The sequence below is a fragment of the Carassius carassius genome, chromosome 20, assembly GCF_963082965.1.
Source record: "Carassius carassius chromosome 20, fCarCar2.1, whole genome shotgun sequence".
In the NCBI taxonomy this organism is placed as follows: Eukaryota; Metazoa; Chordata; class Actinopteri; order Cypriniformes; family Cyprinidae; genus Carassius; species Carassius carassius.
The window spans coordinates 7,627,479-7,646,785 of NC_081774.1; the positions used below are offsets into that span (position 1 = coordinate 7,627,479).

Here is a 19,307-nt window from a genome sequence, read left to right on the forward strand (position 1 = left end):
AGCCTCTCAGCGGGATAGCACTGCAACGCAGATCTGAGGACGTCGGCTCGTGCTTCATCTCGACGCCGCCTTCAGCACTCGCTTCCTGCTGCGCCATCCGGCGTGACTATATCCTTTATAAAGCTAGTGTTTTTGCCGCTGCATCACACTTTTTTCTCCAAAATTCGAGGCGTTGTTTCAAATGCCTCGGGCCTGCGCTTCCTGCCGAGGCCCTTTGCCCAGCGAGGACCGCCACATCCTCTGTGTCTCCTGCCTGGGCCGCGAGCATGCTGAGAACGCACTCTCCAAGGGCGGCTGCCCTGAGTGCGACAACATGGCTATATCGACCCTGCGGGCTCGATTAGCTCAAACCAGCCACGATGCTCCACCCGCTCCGCCTCTTCTCTCTCAAGTGCCGCGTAAGAAACGCCGCGATCAGAGAATGCCTGAGCACACTGCTACACGCGAGCTCACGCCGGAACACTCCCCGCGTGCCTCGCCCGCTCTCTCTCCTTCGCCTGTCCTCTTCGTGGACGAGCAGCGCCAGTCTCTGCTCACCAGCGCCCCCTTCTCCTTCGGAGCACCTGAGGCGGAAGAGGACAGACACGACAGCCTTTCTCTCGCCGCGTCCAGTAGTGAGGAACGGTCGGGCTCCATTGCGGACCCCCCCCCCTCTACAGCCCCCAGCTGCACCGGACAACGCGCTGATATCGACGCGGAGCTTACTCGCGTGCTTACAAGGGCTGTCAGCGACCTTCAGCTCGACTGGTCTCCTCCAGACGAGCCCGCTAAAAGCAGGCTGGACGAATGGTTCTTGCAGGGGCGCCCTTTGGCCCCTCCGCAAAGAAACGCCCCCTTCTTCCCGGAAGTTCACAATGAACTCACGAAGTCGTGGAAAGCCCCATTCTCCGCACGCTTGAAAACTTCTGTCTCGTCAGCACTCTCCTCTGTCGACGGCGCCCGAGACCATGGTTACGAGAGCCTCCCCCCTCTCGAGGAGGCAATTGCTGCACACCTCTGCCCGCCCTCAGCCGCAGGATGGCGGTCGAAGCCTGTGCATCCATCCAAACCGTGCCGCACCACCTCAGCTCTCGCTGGCCGAGCATACACCTCCGATGGTCAAGCTGCTTCGGCTCTACACACCATGGCTGTGCTGCAGGTATTTCAGGCCAGACTTCTCCGTAACCTGGACGAGTCTGCCCCAGATACCTATGACTTTAAAGATCTCCGCAGCGCTACTGATCTAGCCCTGCGTGCGACAAAGACCACAGCACAAGCGATCGGCCGAAGCATGGCAAGCCTCGCTGTTTTAGAGCGACACCTCTGGCTCACGCTCACGGAGATGAAAGACGCCGACAAATCCGCCTTTCTTGACTCTCCTATCTCGCCTTCCGGCCTCTTTGGCCAGTTGGTTAAGGGTTTCGCTGAACGCTTCACTGAGGCTCAGAAGACGTCACAAGCAATGAGACACTTCCTGCCGAAACGCTCTAGCTCTGCTGCGGGATGCCGTAGAAATGCGCCGCCCCCTCAGACCTCGAAGCCATCGCAGCCAGACTTACAGTCTCGCCCAGCGACCAAAACCCAGCACCGCTCTCGCTCTACGAGCCGCAAACCGCCAGAGAGACGGGGACCTCGGCCCAGGATTGTGCTGAACCCCGAGCCTCCGAAGCCCTCCTGACCTTCGTGCTGAAAAGACCGTGGTTAAGTCCCGCTGCGGCCGGACCACCACACAAGAAACCTCACATACTTCCTCCAATCCCCTCACTAAAGGCGGTTGGAGATGTCTATACTGCAGTAAACGAGCCTGTTACAATGCACGCACGCCTGCACACAAACGCTGTTTTCACGGCGACCTCAATAAAGCACAAAAAGAGCTTTTTCTATGTAGGCAGTGTGCCCACTACACAGTACGCACCCCTACATGTATACACACTCCCCCAAGTGTCACAAAAACACACTCGGGTCCCCTTTCATGCCCACCTTCCCGCTCGCGCCGGAGGTGCTCTAAATGTAGCGCGCGTGCCCACTTCTCAGTGCGCAACCCTACAAATAAGCGCTGTCACCACAGTGTCCCAAGCACAGCATACTCGAGCTACTGGTCCCCTCATAACAGGCGGCCAGTGCCCGAAGCACATTCAACCCATAGCCGCACGAGCCGCTGCATGGCAGGCCATCCCCGGCATATCAAATTGGGTTTTGAATATAATAAAACGAGGTTACTCGCTCCAGTTCGCTCGCAGACCGCCGCGCTTTCGCGCCGTGGTCGAAACGAAAGTGAAAAGTGAAATGACACACGTCCTTCGCGCCGAACTGATAAACCTTCTTGCAAAAGGGGCGATAGAAACTGTCCCCCCTGCGCAGCGCGAGTCAGGCTTTTACAGCCGCTACTTCCTCGTACCAAAAAAGGATGGCGGTCTCAGACCCATCCTAGATCTCAGACGTTTGAACAAAGCGCTTATGGCGCGATCGTTCAAAATGTTAACTACCAAACAAATACTCGCGCAAATTCGCCCGAGGGATTGGTTTTTCTCAGTGGATCTGAAAGACGCTTACTTTCACATTCAAATAGCACCTCATCACAGGCCATTCTTGAGATTCGCCTTCGTGGGGCAGACTTATCAGTACATGGTTCTTCCATTCGGCCTCTCCGTAGCGCCCCGTACGTTTACACGGTGCATGGATGCCGCTCTCGCACCCCTGAGAATGCGGTGAGTGCGAGTATTGAACTACCTCGACGACTGGCTAGTTTTAGCCCATTCCGAGGAACTACTGACGCCACACAGATCCTGGATCCTCAGCCATTTAGAATGCCTGGGTCTCACGATCAACACTGTCAAGAGCGCTCTGTCTCCCAGCCAGAGGATTTCCTTTTTGGGGATAGACATAGACTCTGTGACGTGTACAGCGCATCTGACGTCACAGCGCGCTCTCACTATTCAGCATCTAGCCATGTCGTTGAAAGCCGGGTCTCTTTACCCGCTCAAACGATTTCAAGAAATGCTAGGTCTGATGGCATCAGCCTCTGCGGTTCTCAAACTGGGCCTGCTGCGCATGCGCCCACTACAACGCTGGCTGAGAGACCGTGTTCCAGATGTTTTCCTGGATTTCCGGCCGCGCGCGCATCAAGGTGACCCACGGCTGCATCACAGCTCTGGCCCCTTGGAAAATAGCCAACTGGTATCAGTTAGGCGTAAGCACGGGCGCTGTCTCGAAATGGAAAGTAGTCTCGACAGATGCATCCAACCTCGGTTGGGGCGCCCTGTACGAGGGCAGGTCTGCCTCCGGCCTCTGGTCGAGCCCGGAGCGACTGTTACACATAAACTGTCTGGAGATGATAGCGGTCGAACTATCCCTGAAAGCTTTCCTCCCAATTTTAAAGGGCCACCACGTTCTGGTCAGATCAGACAGCATGTCAGTGGTGGCCTACATAAATCGCCAGGGTGGTGTCAGGTCAAAAACCTTGCACACCCTGACCGAACGTCTTCTGACATGGGCACATTACAATCTGCGCTCGCTAAAGGCAGCGCATGTACCTGGCATCCTGAACCGGGGCCCGGACATGCTTTCCAGGGCGAATGTTCCCCCTGGGGAGTGGTCTCTTCACCCACAAACGGTTCAGTTGATGTGGAGCATCTTCGGCAGGGCAGAGGTCGACCTCTTCGCCTCAGAAGACAACGCTCATTGCCCAATATATTTTTCAAAGAGCAGGGACGCGCTGGCCCTCGATTGGCCCAGACGCCCGCTTTATGCCTTCCCACCAGTCGCGATGCTACCGCAGGTCATCGATCGGGTCAGGAAGAGCAGATGTGCTATGCTGCTAGTAGCCCCACTCTGGACGACCCAACCTTGGTTCTCCAAGCTGATGCAGCTGTCCAGTACAGCCCCATGGCCAATACCGCTGCGGAAAGATCTCCTCACGCAGCTGAAGGGCGCGCTCTGGCATCCCCACCCCGAACTTTGGGCCCTTCATGTATGGCCCCTCAACGGGTACCCGGGAACCTCCCTGAGGGAGTGTTAAAGACCATTACGGAAGCCAGAGCGCCCTCAACCAGGCGCTTTTACGCGCAGAAATGGTCAGTGTTCTCCACCTGGTGCGGGACACGGAACCTAGACCCTCACTTATGTGACGTGACGGAGATACTTTCCTTCCTACAGGACGGGCAGATCCCCGTCTACGCTCAAAGTGTATGTGGCAGCCATTGCAGCTTCTCATGCTCCGGTGGCCGGCCTATCACTGGGAAAAAATTAACTGGTCATTCGTTTCCTTAAGGGAGCACGTCGGATGAACCCTACTCCAACTCCCTTCAATCCCTTCCTGGGACCTGTCTACGGTCCTAGAGGCCTTAAAGGGCCCCCCTTTTGAACCGCTTCAGTCTGTCGATATGAAGCTTCTTTCGTTCAAAACCGCTTTTCTACTGGCTCTGGCCTCAGTCAAGCGAGTGGGGGATTTACATGCGCTATCTGTAAGCGCTGACTGTCTCGAGTTTGGGCCTAATGACTCCAGAGTCATTCTCAGACCAAGACACGGCTATGTCCCCAAGGTGCTCTCAACACCGTTCAGAGCACAGGTCATCTCGCTGTCAGCCCGTCAGCCCTTTCCTCGCAAAGCGACGAAAGCAACGCGAGCTTCATCTGCCCCGTCAGGGCTCTCAAAACCTATATTGCGCGCTCCGCCTCATTCAGGAGGTCGGACCAGCTCTTCATATGCTTTGGTGGGCGCACCCGAGGTCTCGCCACCACGAAGCAGAGCCTATCTCGCTGGCTTACAAATCTAAAGGCCTTCACTGCCCGTTCGGCATCAGAGCCCATTCCACCCGAGGTATGGCCTCGTCATGGGCGTGGTCCTGCGGGATACCACTGGATGATATCTGTGCGGCGGCAGGCTGGGCCTCTCCGTCCACATTTATTAGATTCTATAATCTGCAAGTCCCTGCCCTGCAGGCCAGGGTACTTTCTATATAGACGTGCTAAGCCTTATCACGTCCCCCTTTTTTCGTTCCCTATATAAAGCTCACTAAGGTTGGCTGTTGGGACTGGGATTTCTCCTGCTATAAAGCCCCGGGCTCTCGCCTCGGGCTGTGACAGGTCGAAGTTCCCGAGCACGCACGGCGTTTTACATTGTGTTCCCATAGCGTAAGCTAGCTTACGCAGTACGAGAGTACTCTCGAAAGGGAACGTACTCGGTTACTAACGTAACCTCGGTTCCCTGAGATGAGGGAACGAGTACTGCGTAACCTGCCGTGCTATGTGCTCGGACCGGGTGATCGCTTCAGATCGCGCCCCCATTAGTTCGTTCCTCTCCGCCGCCTCACCATAGGTTGCTGCAGTTGCCACAGCACAGCCAATAAGCGCGCGAGCCGCTTCGCTTAGGTCTGCTGTGCTGCAGCACTGCGTTTTACATTATTTAAAAATTAAGGATAATTTTTGGCTTCATATTCTCGAGAAAAGGGGACCTTTTCCCATAGCGTAAGCTAGCTTACGCAGTACTCGTTCCCTCATCTCAGGGAACCGAGGTTACGTTAGTAACAGAGTACGTTATGATAAATTAAGCTCTTTACATTGCACATGGGTCTTTTATTTAAATTTTGGTTCCCTTTCATAGGTCACTTCGATGCTGCGGTGACGTCACCACGTATGGGAACACCTTCGGTGTGACGAATGTCTGAAGCCCTATACCATACCGCCAATCCTATTGGCCAAATAGCGTGTGGCACCGCCCATGCATGCGTACGCATATATATACCTGGCGCCGCGCGCCATTTAACTCAGATTTCATTCCTTCAGTAACGAAGCGAATATAGCGAATCTTCTGTGCCCTATTTCTCGCGTTCAACAGCAATCTTCACGAGCAGTATTACTCCTCTCCGCAGACACGATGAGTTTTAGGAAGTGCAAAGAGCCGTGTACCAGGTACATCGTAAAGGGGGACACTCATGACAGGTGCGTAGTTTGCCTAGGCTTACACCACGCACAGGCAGCGCTTAGAGGCCTTTCTTCATGGCCCCATTGCGATGGCCTGTGGCTCAGAGTGCTGCGCTCAAGGGTAGATGTTTTTTCCGATGTCGCCCCCGTGTCTAACCCCCGCCATATCACTTCTGCGACTGCCGAGGCACCGCACGAGGTGATAGCTTGGGGTGACACGTGCGACATAGATTTTGAGGACAGCTCAGCTCCACCAGGAGGTTTCGAGGTCCTGGAAACAGCTGTTCTCGGCACGGATTACGAACGCTGCGGCTGCGGATTTCGCCACCATTTCTGATATGGCAAACCATGGCTATGCAGCGATACCGCCGGTGGAAGAGACTCTCGCCGAGCACCTCGAGCCTAATTCGGCCGCGGCGTAGAAGTCTCGCCCCCTTCTTCCCTCTAAGGCGTGTCGAGTCATGTCCAGTTTAGTGGGGAAATCTTAAATGGCCGCTGGCCAAGCGGCTGCATCGCTCCATTCTATGGCGGTCCTTCAGGCCTATCAAGCGGAGCTGTTAAAAGGATTAGATGAAGGGGAGGGTATTACACCTGAGGCGGTAAAGGAATTACGGCGGGCAACGGATTTGGCGCTTCGTGCTACCAAACATACTGCTATTATGCATACACTTCCCCTGTGCATGAACACCGTGAGTTTTTCGTGCCCGGACATTTCAATGTGTGTGACAGCGTTGCAGGAAACGGACATTTTGAGACCGGCATTTCTCAATGGGTGTTACGCACAATTTGTCACGTATACACCATTCAGTTTCGGAAAGGCCCAACCCTTTTTCCGCGGAATTCTCTCCACGGTGGTGAAACCGATGGATATAGCGGTGCTGGGACGGGAGATGTCAGCTCTACTGAACAAAGGGGCTATAGAAGAAGTACACCCCTCTCAGATGGAGTCAGGGTTTTACAGCCGTTATTTTGTGGTACCAAAAAAAGACGGCGGATTACGACCCATTCTGGATTTACGCCGTCTGAATCTTGCACTCAGGCCGAGCAAATTCAAGATGTTGACGGTAAAGCCTATTTTGTCTCAGATTCAACCAAACGACTGGTTTGTCACGATCGATCGGATGCATACTTTCATATTCAGATCATCAAGAGACACAGGAAGTTCCTCAGATTCGCTTTAGAGGGCAAAGCGTATCAGTACCGCGTTCTTCCCTTTGGCTTAGCTCTAGCTACCCGTACTTTCTCAAAATGCATGGACGCAGCTCTGGCCCCGTTGCGGCTCCAGGGCGTCCGTGTTTTGAACTATTTGGACGATTGACTGGTGTTAGCGCAATCGCAGACTCAAGCACACTCTCATCGGGATTTTGTGCTGAATCATTTACACAGCCTGGGCTTACGCACGAATTTCCAGAAAACTGTGTTAATCCCCTCTCAACGGATTACCTTTCTGGGAATAGAATTGGACTCTTGCGCGAAGACAGCAAAGCTTTCTCTCCCGCGCGCTCAGTCGATTGCGTCATGCATGCGGCACTTCAGAGCGGGTCACGCAGTGACAGTGAGATTGTGCCTCAGAGTTTTAGGTCTAATGGCGGCGGCTCTTCCCGTAATCCATGTGGGATTGCTTCACATGCGCCCGTTTCAGTGGTGGACGAAACGACGGAATATTTCACCCCGTTGTCTTCCACATTGAACGATCTCGGTGACACGGAGGTGTGTGATGTCGTTAAAACTGTGGACGTCAGCCGAATTTCTCCATACCGGGGTTCGGCTGGGGATCTGTGCTTCCCGAGAGACTGTCACGCCAGATGCATCTTTGGCCGGTTGGGGAGCTGTTTGTCAGGGGCGCCCAGCCCACGGAGTGTGGACAGCGGCACAACGCAGCTGGCACATAAACAAATTGGAATTACTGGCGGTCTTTCTGGCTCTCCAGTATTTTTTGAGTCTGCTGATCGGCTGTCATGTGCTTCTCAGATCAGACAACACAGCATTCGTGTCGTACCTGAATCATCAGGGAGGATTATGCTCTCGCCCCCTGTGCAGGCTGGCGAGACGTATTCTTCTTTGGTCTCGCAACAAATTTCTGTCGATCCGGGCTGTTCATATCCCCGGACGACTGATCTTCGGAGCGGATTTACTATCCAGACAGATTCTGGAGCAGGGGGAATGGAGATTGCACCCTCAGACGGTGAATCACCTATGGCGGATTTTCGGAGAAGCGAAAGTGGATTTATTCGCATCGAGCACGACTACGCATTGCCCGCTATGGTTCTCCCTATGCCCTCCATCGCCCCTGGGTTTGGATGCGTTAGCTCACAACTGGCCCAGGACCAGTTTGTATGCGTTTCCCCCAATTCGTCTGATCCCAGCGGTATTATGCAGAATACGGCTGGACAGAGTGGAACAGCTGCTGCTGGTGGCTCCGCGGTGGCACACACAGCCGTGGTTTGCGGATCTGATCAATCTGTTAGCGGGCTCTCCGTGGGAGATTCCCCTCAGACAGGATTTATTATCGCAAGCACAGGGACTGATTTGGCACCCGAGGCCAGATCTGTGGAAACTGTGGGCGTGGCCTCTGAGCGGAGTGAGTTAATATGTCCCGGTCTTTCTGTTGAAACCAGCGAGACTATACTGAACTCTAGAGCAGCTTCTATGAGACGCTTATATGCTTTCAAGTGGAGACTGTTTACGACATGGTGTGAAACTCATAATATGGATCCAGTTTACTGCCCAGTGGCTTTCTTCAGGACCGTTTTTCGGATTGAGTGACACCAGCCACCCTGAAGCTTTATGTGGCAGCTATTTCAGCTTACCACGAGTATATAGGTGGTGTCTCAGTGGGTCGTCATCCACTGGTTTCTCGTTTCATACAGGGTGCGCGGCAGCTGAGACCTTTCCGCCCTGTGCGAGTTCCTTCATGGGATTTATCCATTGTGCTGCATGGTTTGTCAGGGCATTTGAGCCCCTGGAAACTGTATCGGATAAAATCCTGACTCTGAAGACACTTCTTCTTATGGCTTTATCCTCCCTTAAGAGAGTTGGGGATTTACAGGCTCTCTCTGTCTCAGCCTCGTGCATGGAGTTTGCACCGGGCTCTGTGAAAGTGTTGTTGCGACCTAGGCCTAATTATGTCCCTAAGGTTGCATCTAATCCCTTTTGCTTTCAGCAGGTGGTCCTGGAGGCTTTATCCCCTGCTGAGGCGGAGTCTGGAGATCTAAGTCTTTGCCCTGTGAGAACTTTAAAGACTTATGTGGATCGTACTGCCCCATGGCGTGAGTCTGACCAGCTGTTTGTCTGTTTTGGACATAAGAATAAAGGCCATGCAGTTACAAAACGGCGCATGTTCCATTGGCTGGTAGAGGCAATATCCTTAGCCTATGAGGCGCGCGGGCTTGCTTCGACCTTAGGAGTAAAAAGTCATTCCACGAGAGCTGTGGCTTCTTCTCAAGCCTTTCTCAGTGGATCTTCTATGGATGATATCTGTGCTGAAGCAGGCTGTTCCTCACCGAGCGCTTTTATCAAGTCTTACAGTCTGGATATGAGGATGGCTCCTGGCTCCTGGGTTCTCTCCGCTTGAGCAGATGCTTCCTTGGATCCCATCTATCAGGTACGTCAGGCGTTATGGTATAGCGTTCCCATACGTGGTGACGTCACCGCAGCATCGAAGTGACCTATGAAAGGGAACATCTCGGTTACGTATGTAACCTTGGTTCCCTGAATAGGGAACGAGATGCTGCGGTGACGTCACCACGTATGGGAACGCTATACCATAACCGTGCCATACCTTGATAGCATTCTTCTTCTTCAGTCATGAAATCTGAGTTAAATGGCGCACGGCACCAGGTATATATATGCGTACGCATGCATGGGCGGTGCCACGCGCTATTTGGCCAATAGGATTGGCGGGATGGTATAGGGCTTCAGAGATTCGTCACACCGAAGGTGTTCCCATACGTGGTGACGTCACCGCAGCATCTCGTTCCCTATTCAGGGAACCAAGGTTACATACATAACCGAGATGTTAAACTTTGTTACAATGAGAGAATTTATGAGAATGCAGAACTTCTGTGTAGTCTTAAAAAAATCCAGTGTTTTAAACAGCAGTGGCCAATCAGAGGTGTTCAAGAAATCAACAGATATGTCTGTGATTGGCTACATCACTCAACGCTACAAAAACACCTTGTAAAAAGAAACGTTTTAAAGTTTTCAGAGCACAAACACAAATATGCACTGGAGAGGTTGCCAAATCTGTATTATTACAGTTTTAACTGAACTGCTCTTGCATTCATTTGAGAGAGTGTGAGAAAATCGACGTGAGACCGCTACCCCTTAATAACTGTTGGTACTTTCGACAAGCCATGCACTCTGCCACAGGTTCTTGTGGTAGGAAAACTAGGTAACAAAATTTATTTTTTATTATTATTATTATTATTATTTATTTAATTGATAAATACAGTTTTATGGCTCTGTACTGCCTCAGTTCAAGTGGCACTTGACCGATCATCTCTTCCTCTTTACTATTTATGCATGAACATAAACATGAACATCTTGGTTCAGCCGGACAAAGATGTCAATACACATCATAAGATCAGAGGATCTTATGCATTTATGTCATATCTTAATTACCATAATTACAAGATACAAACTTTAAAAGCAAGTCCCGTTTTGTAGAACTCATACAACTTATAAACTGGTAGTTTTCTGAGAGCTACGGCTTGTACCATGTGACCGCCGGAACTCACACAGAACCAGAGAAGAATGGCGGCGCTGTTAAAGAAAGTTATTACTGCTCTAAAAAGGGGGAAATAGATACTATAACATAAAAACATGTTATATGTGTTCATATGTGTTCATACTGTTATTATTTAATTTGTTAGCAATAACACATTTAACAACATCATTAATAATTACAGACAGCAAACAATACATTTATAAAATTAGTAATTTTTTTTTTTTTTAACCTAAAACGCTTTCAGTGTTGTGCAATATTTCGCAGTAACATACAAATTTAATGTCGTGTGTTTTACAACTGCCAGTAACAATCTTTAATAGGAAACATCCAAATGGGAACAGTTTGTTGATTTACAGTATTTTCCAGTCGTAGTATAATTTTTAATACAATTAATTGTAGAATAACCAATTAGTAGTTTCCCGCATTTTTATATTAATAATAATAATTCATTACAATTACATAGTGCTTTTCTAGGCACTCAAAGCGCTCTACATTGTCAGGGGGTATCTCCTCATCCACCACCAGTGTGCAGCATCCACCTGGGTGATGGCTGAAATGAGCTTTCTCCGCAGGGTGGCTGGGCTCTACCTTAGAGATAGGGTGAGGAGCTCTGCCACTCGGGAGGAGCTCAGAGTAGAGCCGCTGCTCCTCCACATCGAGAGGAGCCAGCCAATGTTCCGAATGCCTCCTGGACGCCTTCCTGGGAAGGTGTTCCGGGCACGTCCCACCGGGAGTAGGCCCCGGGGAAGACGGAGAACACGCTGGAGGGACTATGTCTCTCGGCAGTCCTGGGAACGCCTCGGTATCCCCCTGGAAGAGCTGGAGGAAGTGTCTAGGGAGAGGGAAGTCTGGGCGTCTCTGCTTAAACTGCTGCCCACACGACCCGGCCCCGGATAAGCGGAAGGAGATGGATGGATGGATATTAATCAGAGATTTATTGACTTTTAATGCACCTTACTTTGAAATGTATAATGCACTGAACATGTTAAAAATAAGTTTGAAAAAGTTGTGCATGGTGGTGGTGACGCTGAAGGTGAGCGACCGTGATGCTGTAGTTCGTTTATAGCCTACGTTAAGCTTAATTTTTTTTTTATCAGGCTTAAAAATTTATCCAAGTTAAATTATTTTATGAAGATTATCTTGATGGACAAAACGTGTAAATTTAATGAACTATGGTTGAACACAGAGCTTTTTTTTTTTTTTGCGATAATCCAAAAGCCTATGGAAAAATCTTATATGCTTTTTGTCGAAGGAACCCATGTCATGCTAACATCCGATCTGCCTACAAAATGACGTCATAGTTCCCTCACTCTGTTGTGGTAATTACAACATGTGAATGACACGTGAATGCAGTACAAGTCTAGCAAAGTTAAAGGGGTCATATGATGCTTTTTTTTAATAAAAAGCCATATCACCGGCAGCCATATCACCCTGGAGCCCAAGACCGGTTTCCCACTGAAGCTAAGCAGGGCTGAGCCTGGTCAGTACCTGGATGGGAGACCTCCTGAGAAAACTAGGTTGCTGCTGGAAGAGGTGCTAGTGAGGCCAGCAGGGGGTGCTCACCCTGTGGTCTGTGTGGGTCCTAGCGCCCCAGTGTAGTGATGGGGACACTATACTGTCAACAAGCACCGTCCTTCGGATGAGGCGTTAAACCGAGGTCCTGACTCTCTGTGGTCATTAAAAATCCCAGGAAGTCTTTCGAAAAGAGTAGAGGTGTGACCTCGGCATCCTGGCTAAATTCGCCCATTGGCCTCTGACCATCATGGCCTACTAACAATCCCCATATCTGCTGATTGGCTTCATCACTCTGTCTCCTCTCCACCAGTAAGCTGGTGTGTGGTGGGCGTTCTGGCGCACCATGGCTGCCGTCGCATCATCCAGGTGGATGCTGCACACTGGTGGTGGATGAGGAGATACCCCCTGACTATGTAAGCGCTTTGAGTGCATAGAAAAGCGCTATATAAATGTAATGAATTATTATTATTATTATTATTATTATTATAGATCATTGTTTTGTGTTTTTGGTGTAATGGAATATATTGACATGCTTTAATGTAAAAAAAAACACATTATTTCTTTAAAGGAACACTCCAACTTTTTGGGACTTTAGCTTATTCACAGTATTCCCCAGAGTTAGATAAGTCCATACATGCCTTTTTCATTTCTGTGCGTTCTGTAAGTGTTATTTGACGCACCCACCGCTAGCCTAGCTTAGCACAAAGACTGGATGTAAATGGATACTGGTAGCATAGTAATTCCAATATGTGACAAAATAATGCAAACATTTTCCTATTTACATGTTGTGATCTGTATAGTCACAGCGTGTACAAATAACAAGGCTATATGAGACAGAGACCATTTTTAATCATATAAATACTGGGAACTATATTCTCACTAGGCGTAGGAGCACAGCTAACGTTACTTGGGCGGAGTGGCTACTTGGGCGGAGTGATTAGCGCAGCACCCGAGACGCGCCGTGGTGAGGAGAAGAGAGTTCGCTCAGAGCTGGAGTAATAGAGTCAGCAATTACTAGATAGTAGATTTATAGTGTACAATCATGGGTGTTCGCTGTATTGTAAAGAACTGCGACAATAAACAGGGGAGACCAGGTATTACTATGATGTTTCATAGAATTCCAACCAAAAACACTCATAAACGACATAGATCCAAACACACCTGTAAACACCATCACGAAGTATTTCGTTTGCTCTGAACATTTTACTGTAGACGACTATTTTGAAAAATGAAAGTTGCCACATGGACCATGAAACGTGTGCTACAGGATACAGCCATCCCATCGATAATAAAGACAGGACAAATTGGATCACCTGTTACTGCGGTAAGTGTTCCGTTATGTTTTGAGATGACTAACATTAGCCATACTGTAACAGTGCCATGCTAATGTAATATAACCTTAGTAGTGACACTATTACGTGAATAGGGGCTCCGTCTATCCCCTTTATTGTTATTATTGTGACACACTGTATGCAATGGCTATACTAAAATTTCATTGAACTATGAATGATCATTATAACAAAACCACTTACTTGGTGGATAGCTGACCATTAGGTTCACTCGGCATGGGGCGTTTCTTCCAGTTGATCTTGTCACAATGGGGAAAAAAAGACAACTGCCGGGTGTATTAGGGCAGAGAAATCTTCCGTAGTATTGACGCAAATATTTTGATTGTCATCAAGCCTTGACATTGATGGTAATACCCGGTCCAATTCATTACAACAAAGGCACTCGGTTTCTGTCGGCATAGGTTGTCATGTTCCACATTTACACCACCAGTCCATGTTCGTTCTGATTCTCCCTTCGTCTTACAGCTTCCAAAGTTTGTAACTCCTCGTCTGTGTATTCTGGCTCAAAACTATATGGTTCTGGATCTTGGTTTGATACACAGTAAAATTCCTCTGAGTCTGACAATTCCTCAAAGTCAGCCATGATCACAAGTCACGTCTAGCTAGTTAGTCACATTTGTTTTGTTTACGGAACTATCAACAGGGCGTCTCCTGTGCAGCGCTAATCACTCCGCCCAAGTAGCCACTCCGCCCAAGTAACGTTAGCTGTGCTCCTACGCCTAGTGAGAATATAGTTCCCAGTATTTATACGATTAAAAATGGTCTCTGTCTCATATAGCCTTGTTATTTGTACACGCTGTGACTATACAGATCACAACATGTAAATAGGAAAATGTTTGCATTATTTTGTCACTTATTGGGATTACTATGCTACCAGTATCCATTTACATCCAGTCTTTGTGCTAAGCTAGGCTAGCGGTGGGTGCGTCAAATGACACTTACAGAACGCACAGAAATGAAAAAGGTATGTATGGACTTATCTAACTCTGGGTGATACTGTGAATAAGCTAAAGTCCCAAAAAGTCGGAGTGTTCCTTTAATACTGTACATTATTGTAGGTCCCGCCTCTCTCAAACATCGTTTTCTACAAAGTCCCTCCTTCTGACAAGCGCAGTCTGCTCTGATTGGCCAACTGACCCAGTGCATTGTGATTGGCCGAAAACCACAAGCACTCATCAGAAATGTAACGCCCCTTTTTCATAATCCACTAGGGGTGTAAATCAAATGGTTCATCACGATACATTACAATATCGATTTTCATACCCAGTGATACGATATTTTTCGATATCTACGATTACGATTCTATTCGATACAGGAGTATATCGATCAATTTAACAATAGCAATAGCAGAAAATAAATACAGGACAACAAAGACACAAGTTCAATAAAGTGTTTTTTAGGTTTTTCAGCTCAATCTAAAATAAATGTTCAGGTACGCTACAGAAATGTAAGTCTAATCAAATGTAAAAAATCTGCTCAGTCTTGACTATATAAATTAAATCGATTAGTAATTTTTTATATTACAACGGTTATTTAGTCAGGAGCAGTGAGCACTTGTATTTTTCTTTGACAGTATTCGATTTTTAATTAGTTTGCTTTCATTTTAAGAACAAAGCATGGATTTAATATCGATGAATTGTTACATCCCTAATATCCACATAGTGGCGTAGACTTATAGGGGCGTGTTTGAATTAACATTTTTAGGAGGGCGTGGCAGAGTCTTAACCTTGATAAAGAATATCTCTTTGGTTTTGAGACTTTAGTCTTTGGAACTTCAGGGATCTTATCTATGCACAATCAGCTTGTTACATTCCAAAGAGAAAGGAAAACTTGAAATTGCATCATATGACCCCTTTAATCCACTCTCCTGTCTGATTTCTGTTGGACAAGATGGCGTATTTGGTGTTATGATTGGTCAGATCGTCTGTCAATCAAACTCTCATGCTGAATGTATTAGTTGCATAACTTCACCATAAAAATACTGTATAATTTAAAAAATACTGTGTAATTTACCTGTTTAGTGTATTATTGCTGTTGTATAAATAAGTAAATAAATGCATAATATAGTCATATTGTATATGTGGGCAGTGGGCTGCAAATCCATAACTGTAAGTGGGCAGTGATTGTGGCCATGCTCATGAAGGTCTCAAACCTGACTTCCTGATGAATATGTTTAATTTTTTAATAAACCATGTAAAATTGATAATGCAAATAAATAAATACATATTTGAAGCCAGAGGAATTTGTTTATTTTTTTATTTAACATCCCCTGCGGTCGCCGTGATTTTGCCAAGTATGACATGTTCCTGGATCAACATTATTATTAAAAATATAGATTTAACTCAATCCCTACCCCTAAACCTAATCCTATCCATAATGTATTCCTAAAATCAGTGGGAAATGATAGCTGTTTAACAAGGGTGTAGTGTCACGGCAGGGATCCAATGAGGCACAGAGATAGAACCAATTGCAGGTAAGTCATTTATTAAAGGGTAATCCAAAGGGGTAAACAGTCCAGACAGGGTCAAAACCAGAATATCCAAACCAAACATAAACAAGACACGAAGACAAGGTAAAGCAAGGCAAGGCAAGAAGCGACGGACGTGAATAACAATAAACATTAAACAAGGACTCCGTGACAAAGACTCAGACAGACCGGGTATAAATACACAAAAGGATAATGGGGAAACTGGAGACAGGTGGGGAACAATCAATTAACTAAACAAGGAGGAAGGTGACCAAATAAGGAGACAGGAAGTGATAATATGATACACACCGTGGGAACCGGAGGACACCTAGTGGAAACCCAGGGAACACAACCCAGACACTGTGACAGTACCCCCCCTCTACGGAGCGGCTCCCAGACAGACACAGATCAGAGACCAGGAGGGAGGCGGACAGGTGGAGGCTCAGGGGGAGGGACGGAGGGTCAGCAAAGAAAAACATGGGGAACAGGCACCAGAATGTAAACACAAAACAGGAAGACCAGGAGGGAGGAGGACCGGAGGAGGTTCAGGGGGAGGGACGGAGGGCCAGACTAACAGAAAGGAACAGGGACAGAAATTAACACAAAAACAAAAAGCAAAAAACAACATGAAGCCCCCCAGGGCAGAGCAGAAGACCACCACGTCCTTGTGGTCGAGGCCAGAGTCCTCCAGGGCGGAGCGGAAGACCACCACAACCGTGTGGTCAGGGCGGAAGCCCCCCAGGGCGGATCAGAAGACCACCACTCCCCTGTGGTCAAGGCGGAAGCCCCCCAGGGCGTAGCAGAAGACCACCACAGCCATGTGGTAAGGACGAGAGCCCCACAAGGCGGAGCAGAAGACCATCACAACCGTGTGGTCAGGACGGAAGCCCCCCTGGGTGGAGCAGAAGACCATCACAACCGTGTGGTCAGGACGGAAGCCCCCCAGGGCGGAGCAGAAGACCACCACGTCCTTGTGGACGAAGCCAGAGTCCTCCAGGGCGGAGCAGAAGACCACCACAGCCATGTGGTCAGGACCAGAGCCCCCCAAGGCGGAGCAGACCTCCGTGCGGCTGGACCAACGGGACGACGAAACTCTAGTAATTCCCTGGTGTCCTTACTGGTCTCCAGAAGATTGGTGCTGGCCTGACACTGCTCATGAAGATCAATGGTGACTTGCCTTTGTTCATGAAGATCAATGGTGACTTGCCTTTGTTCTTGAAGATCAATGGTGACTTGCCTTTGTTCTTGAGGATCACCGGTGACTTGCCTTTGTTCTTGAGGATCACCGGTGACTTGACTCAGTCCTTGAAGATCACCGGTGACTTGACTCAGTCCTTGAAGATCACCGGTGACTTGACTGAGTCCTTGAAGATCACCGGTGACTTGACTGAGTCCTTGAAGATCACCGGTGACTTGACTCAGTCCTTGAAGATCACCGGTGACTTGACTCAGTCCTTGAAGATCACCGGTGACTTGACTCAGTCCTTGAAGATCACCGGTGACTTGACTTGACTCTGAAAGGTCAACGGTGACCAGCCTAATCTCTGGAAAGTCCATGGTACCTAGCCCTGACTCTGGAGGATCAGCGGTGACTAGCCCTGACTCTGGAGGATCAGCGGTGACTAGCCCGGACTCTGGAGGATCAGCGGTGACTAGCCCTGACTCTGGAGAGTTCACTGGCACCTGACTCGACTCTGGAGAGTTCACTGGCACCTGACTCGACTCTGGAGAGTTCACTGGCACCTGACTCGACTCTGGAGAGTTCACTGGCACCTGACTCGACTCTGGAGGGTCAACTGGCACCTGACTCGACTCTGGAGGGTCAACCGGCACCTGACTCGACTCTGGAGGGTCAACTGGCACCTGACTCGACTCTGGAGGGTCAACCGGCACCTGACTCGACTCTGGAGGGTCAACCGGCACCTGACTCGACTCTGGAGGGTCAACCGGCACCTGACTCGACTCTGGAGGGTCAACCGGCACCTGACTCGACTCTGGAGGGTCAACCGGCACCTGACTCGACTCTGGAGGGTCAACCGGCACCTGACTCGACTCCGGAGGGTCAGCTGAGACTCTCATCCTTTGCAGCGGCTCTGGGCAAGCAGCCATCTTGGGCCATGACTCTGGACAGGTGGCCATCTTGTACTGTGGTGCTGGGCTGGCGGGCATCTGGGGTTGTGGCGCTGGACTGGCGGCCATCTTGTACTGTGTCGCTGGACCGGTGGCCAATTTGGGCATTGGCGCTGCGCTGGCGGCCATCTTGTACTGTGGCGCTGGACCGGTGGCCAATTTGGGCATTGGTGCTGGACTGGCGGCCATCTTGGGTTGTGGCGCTTGGCTGGTTGCCATCCTGGGCAGTGGTGCTGGGCTGACGACCACCCCGCCGGAAGAGACAGAAGTGGCTGGGGCATCCCACCGAAGCCGATGCTGCAGGTAGCGCACGAATTCCCAGAATTGAAGTGTTTTTAACTGCGCCATCTCCTCCTGAGACACTGGATCATCCAGCCCGCCAATAAAATAGTCCTTTAGGGCCGCATCGTTGTAACCCATGCCCTCGGCCAGGGACCAGAACACCTGAGCCAGGGCCCCCACTTCATTGCCCTCTTGGTGGAGGGCGATCAACCGAAGGTACTTGGTTCACCGCTCCGCCATCTTGGCTGGGGAACGGAAAAACGACATACCGCTGGTTCCTAGTGAGACGGAGTCCTTCTGTCACCGCAGGGATCCAATGAGGCATGGAGATAGAACCAATTGCAAGTAAGTCATTTATTAAAGTGTAATCCAAAGGGGTAAACAGTCCAGGCAGGGTCAAAACCAGAATATCCAAACCAAACATAAACAAGACACGAAGGCAAGGCAAGGCAAGGCAAGGCAAGGCAAGGCAAGGCAAGGCAAGGCAAGGCAAGGCAAGGCAAGGCAAGGCAAGGCAAGGCAAGGCGCGACGGACGTGAATAACTATAAACATTAAACAAAGACTCCGTGACAAAGACTCAGACAGACCGGGTATAAATACACAAAAGGATAATGGGGAAACTGGAGACAGGTGGGGAACAATCAATTAACTAAACAAGGAGGAAGGTGACCAAATAAGGAGACAGGAAGTGATAATATGATACACACCGTGGGAACCGGAGGACACCTAGTGGAAACCCAGGGAACACAACCCAGACACTGTGACATGTAGAAGCACCTAACCCTGATTTTAAGCCTAAAACAGATATTTCCTGAAAAGTTATATCTCAGTTATGATTGGCTGATTGGAATGTTGTTCCAGGATCAACAAGGATGTTGATCCAGAAACATGTTGTACTTGGTGAAATCACGCTCACTCATCCGCTGCATGGCA

General features: G+C 49.3%; 1 protein-coding gene across 1 annotated transcript in view; it reads right to left on the bottom strand.

The window, feature by feature from the left end:
• The window catches only part of LOC132096980 (guanylate-binding protein 6-like), a 41,365-nt gene that overhangs the window by 3,073 nt on the left and 18,985 nt on the right, over positions 1-19,307 (bottom strand). The gene's annotated exons all lie outside the window — the stretch shown is intronic.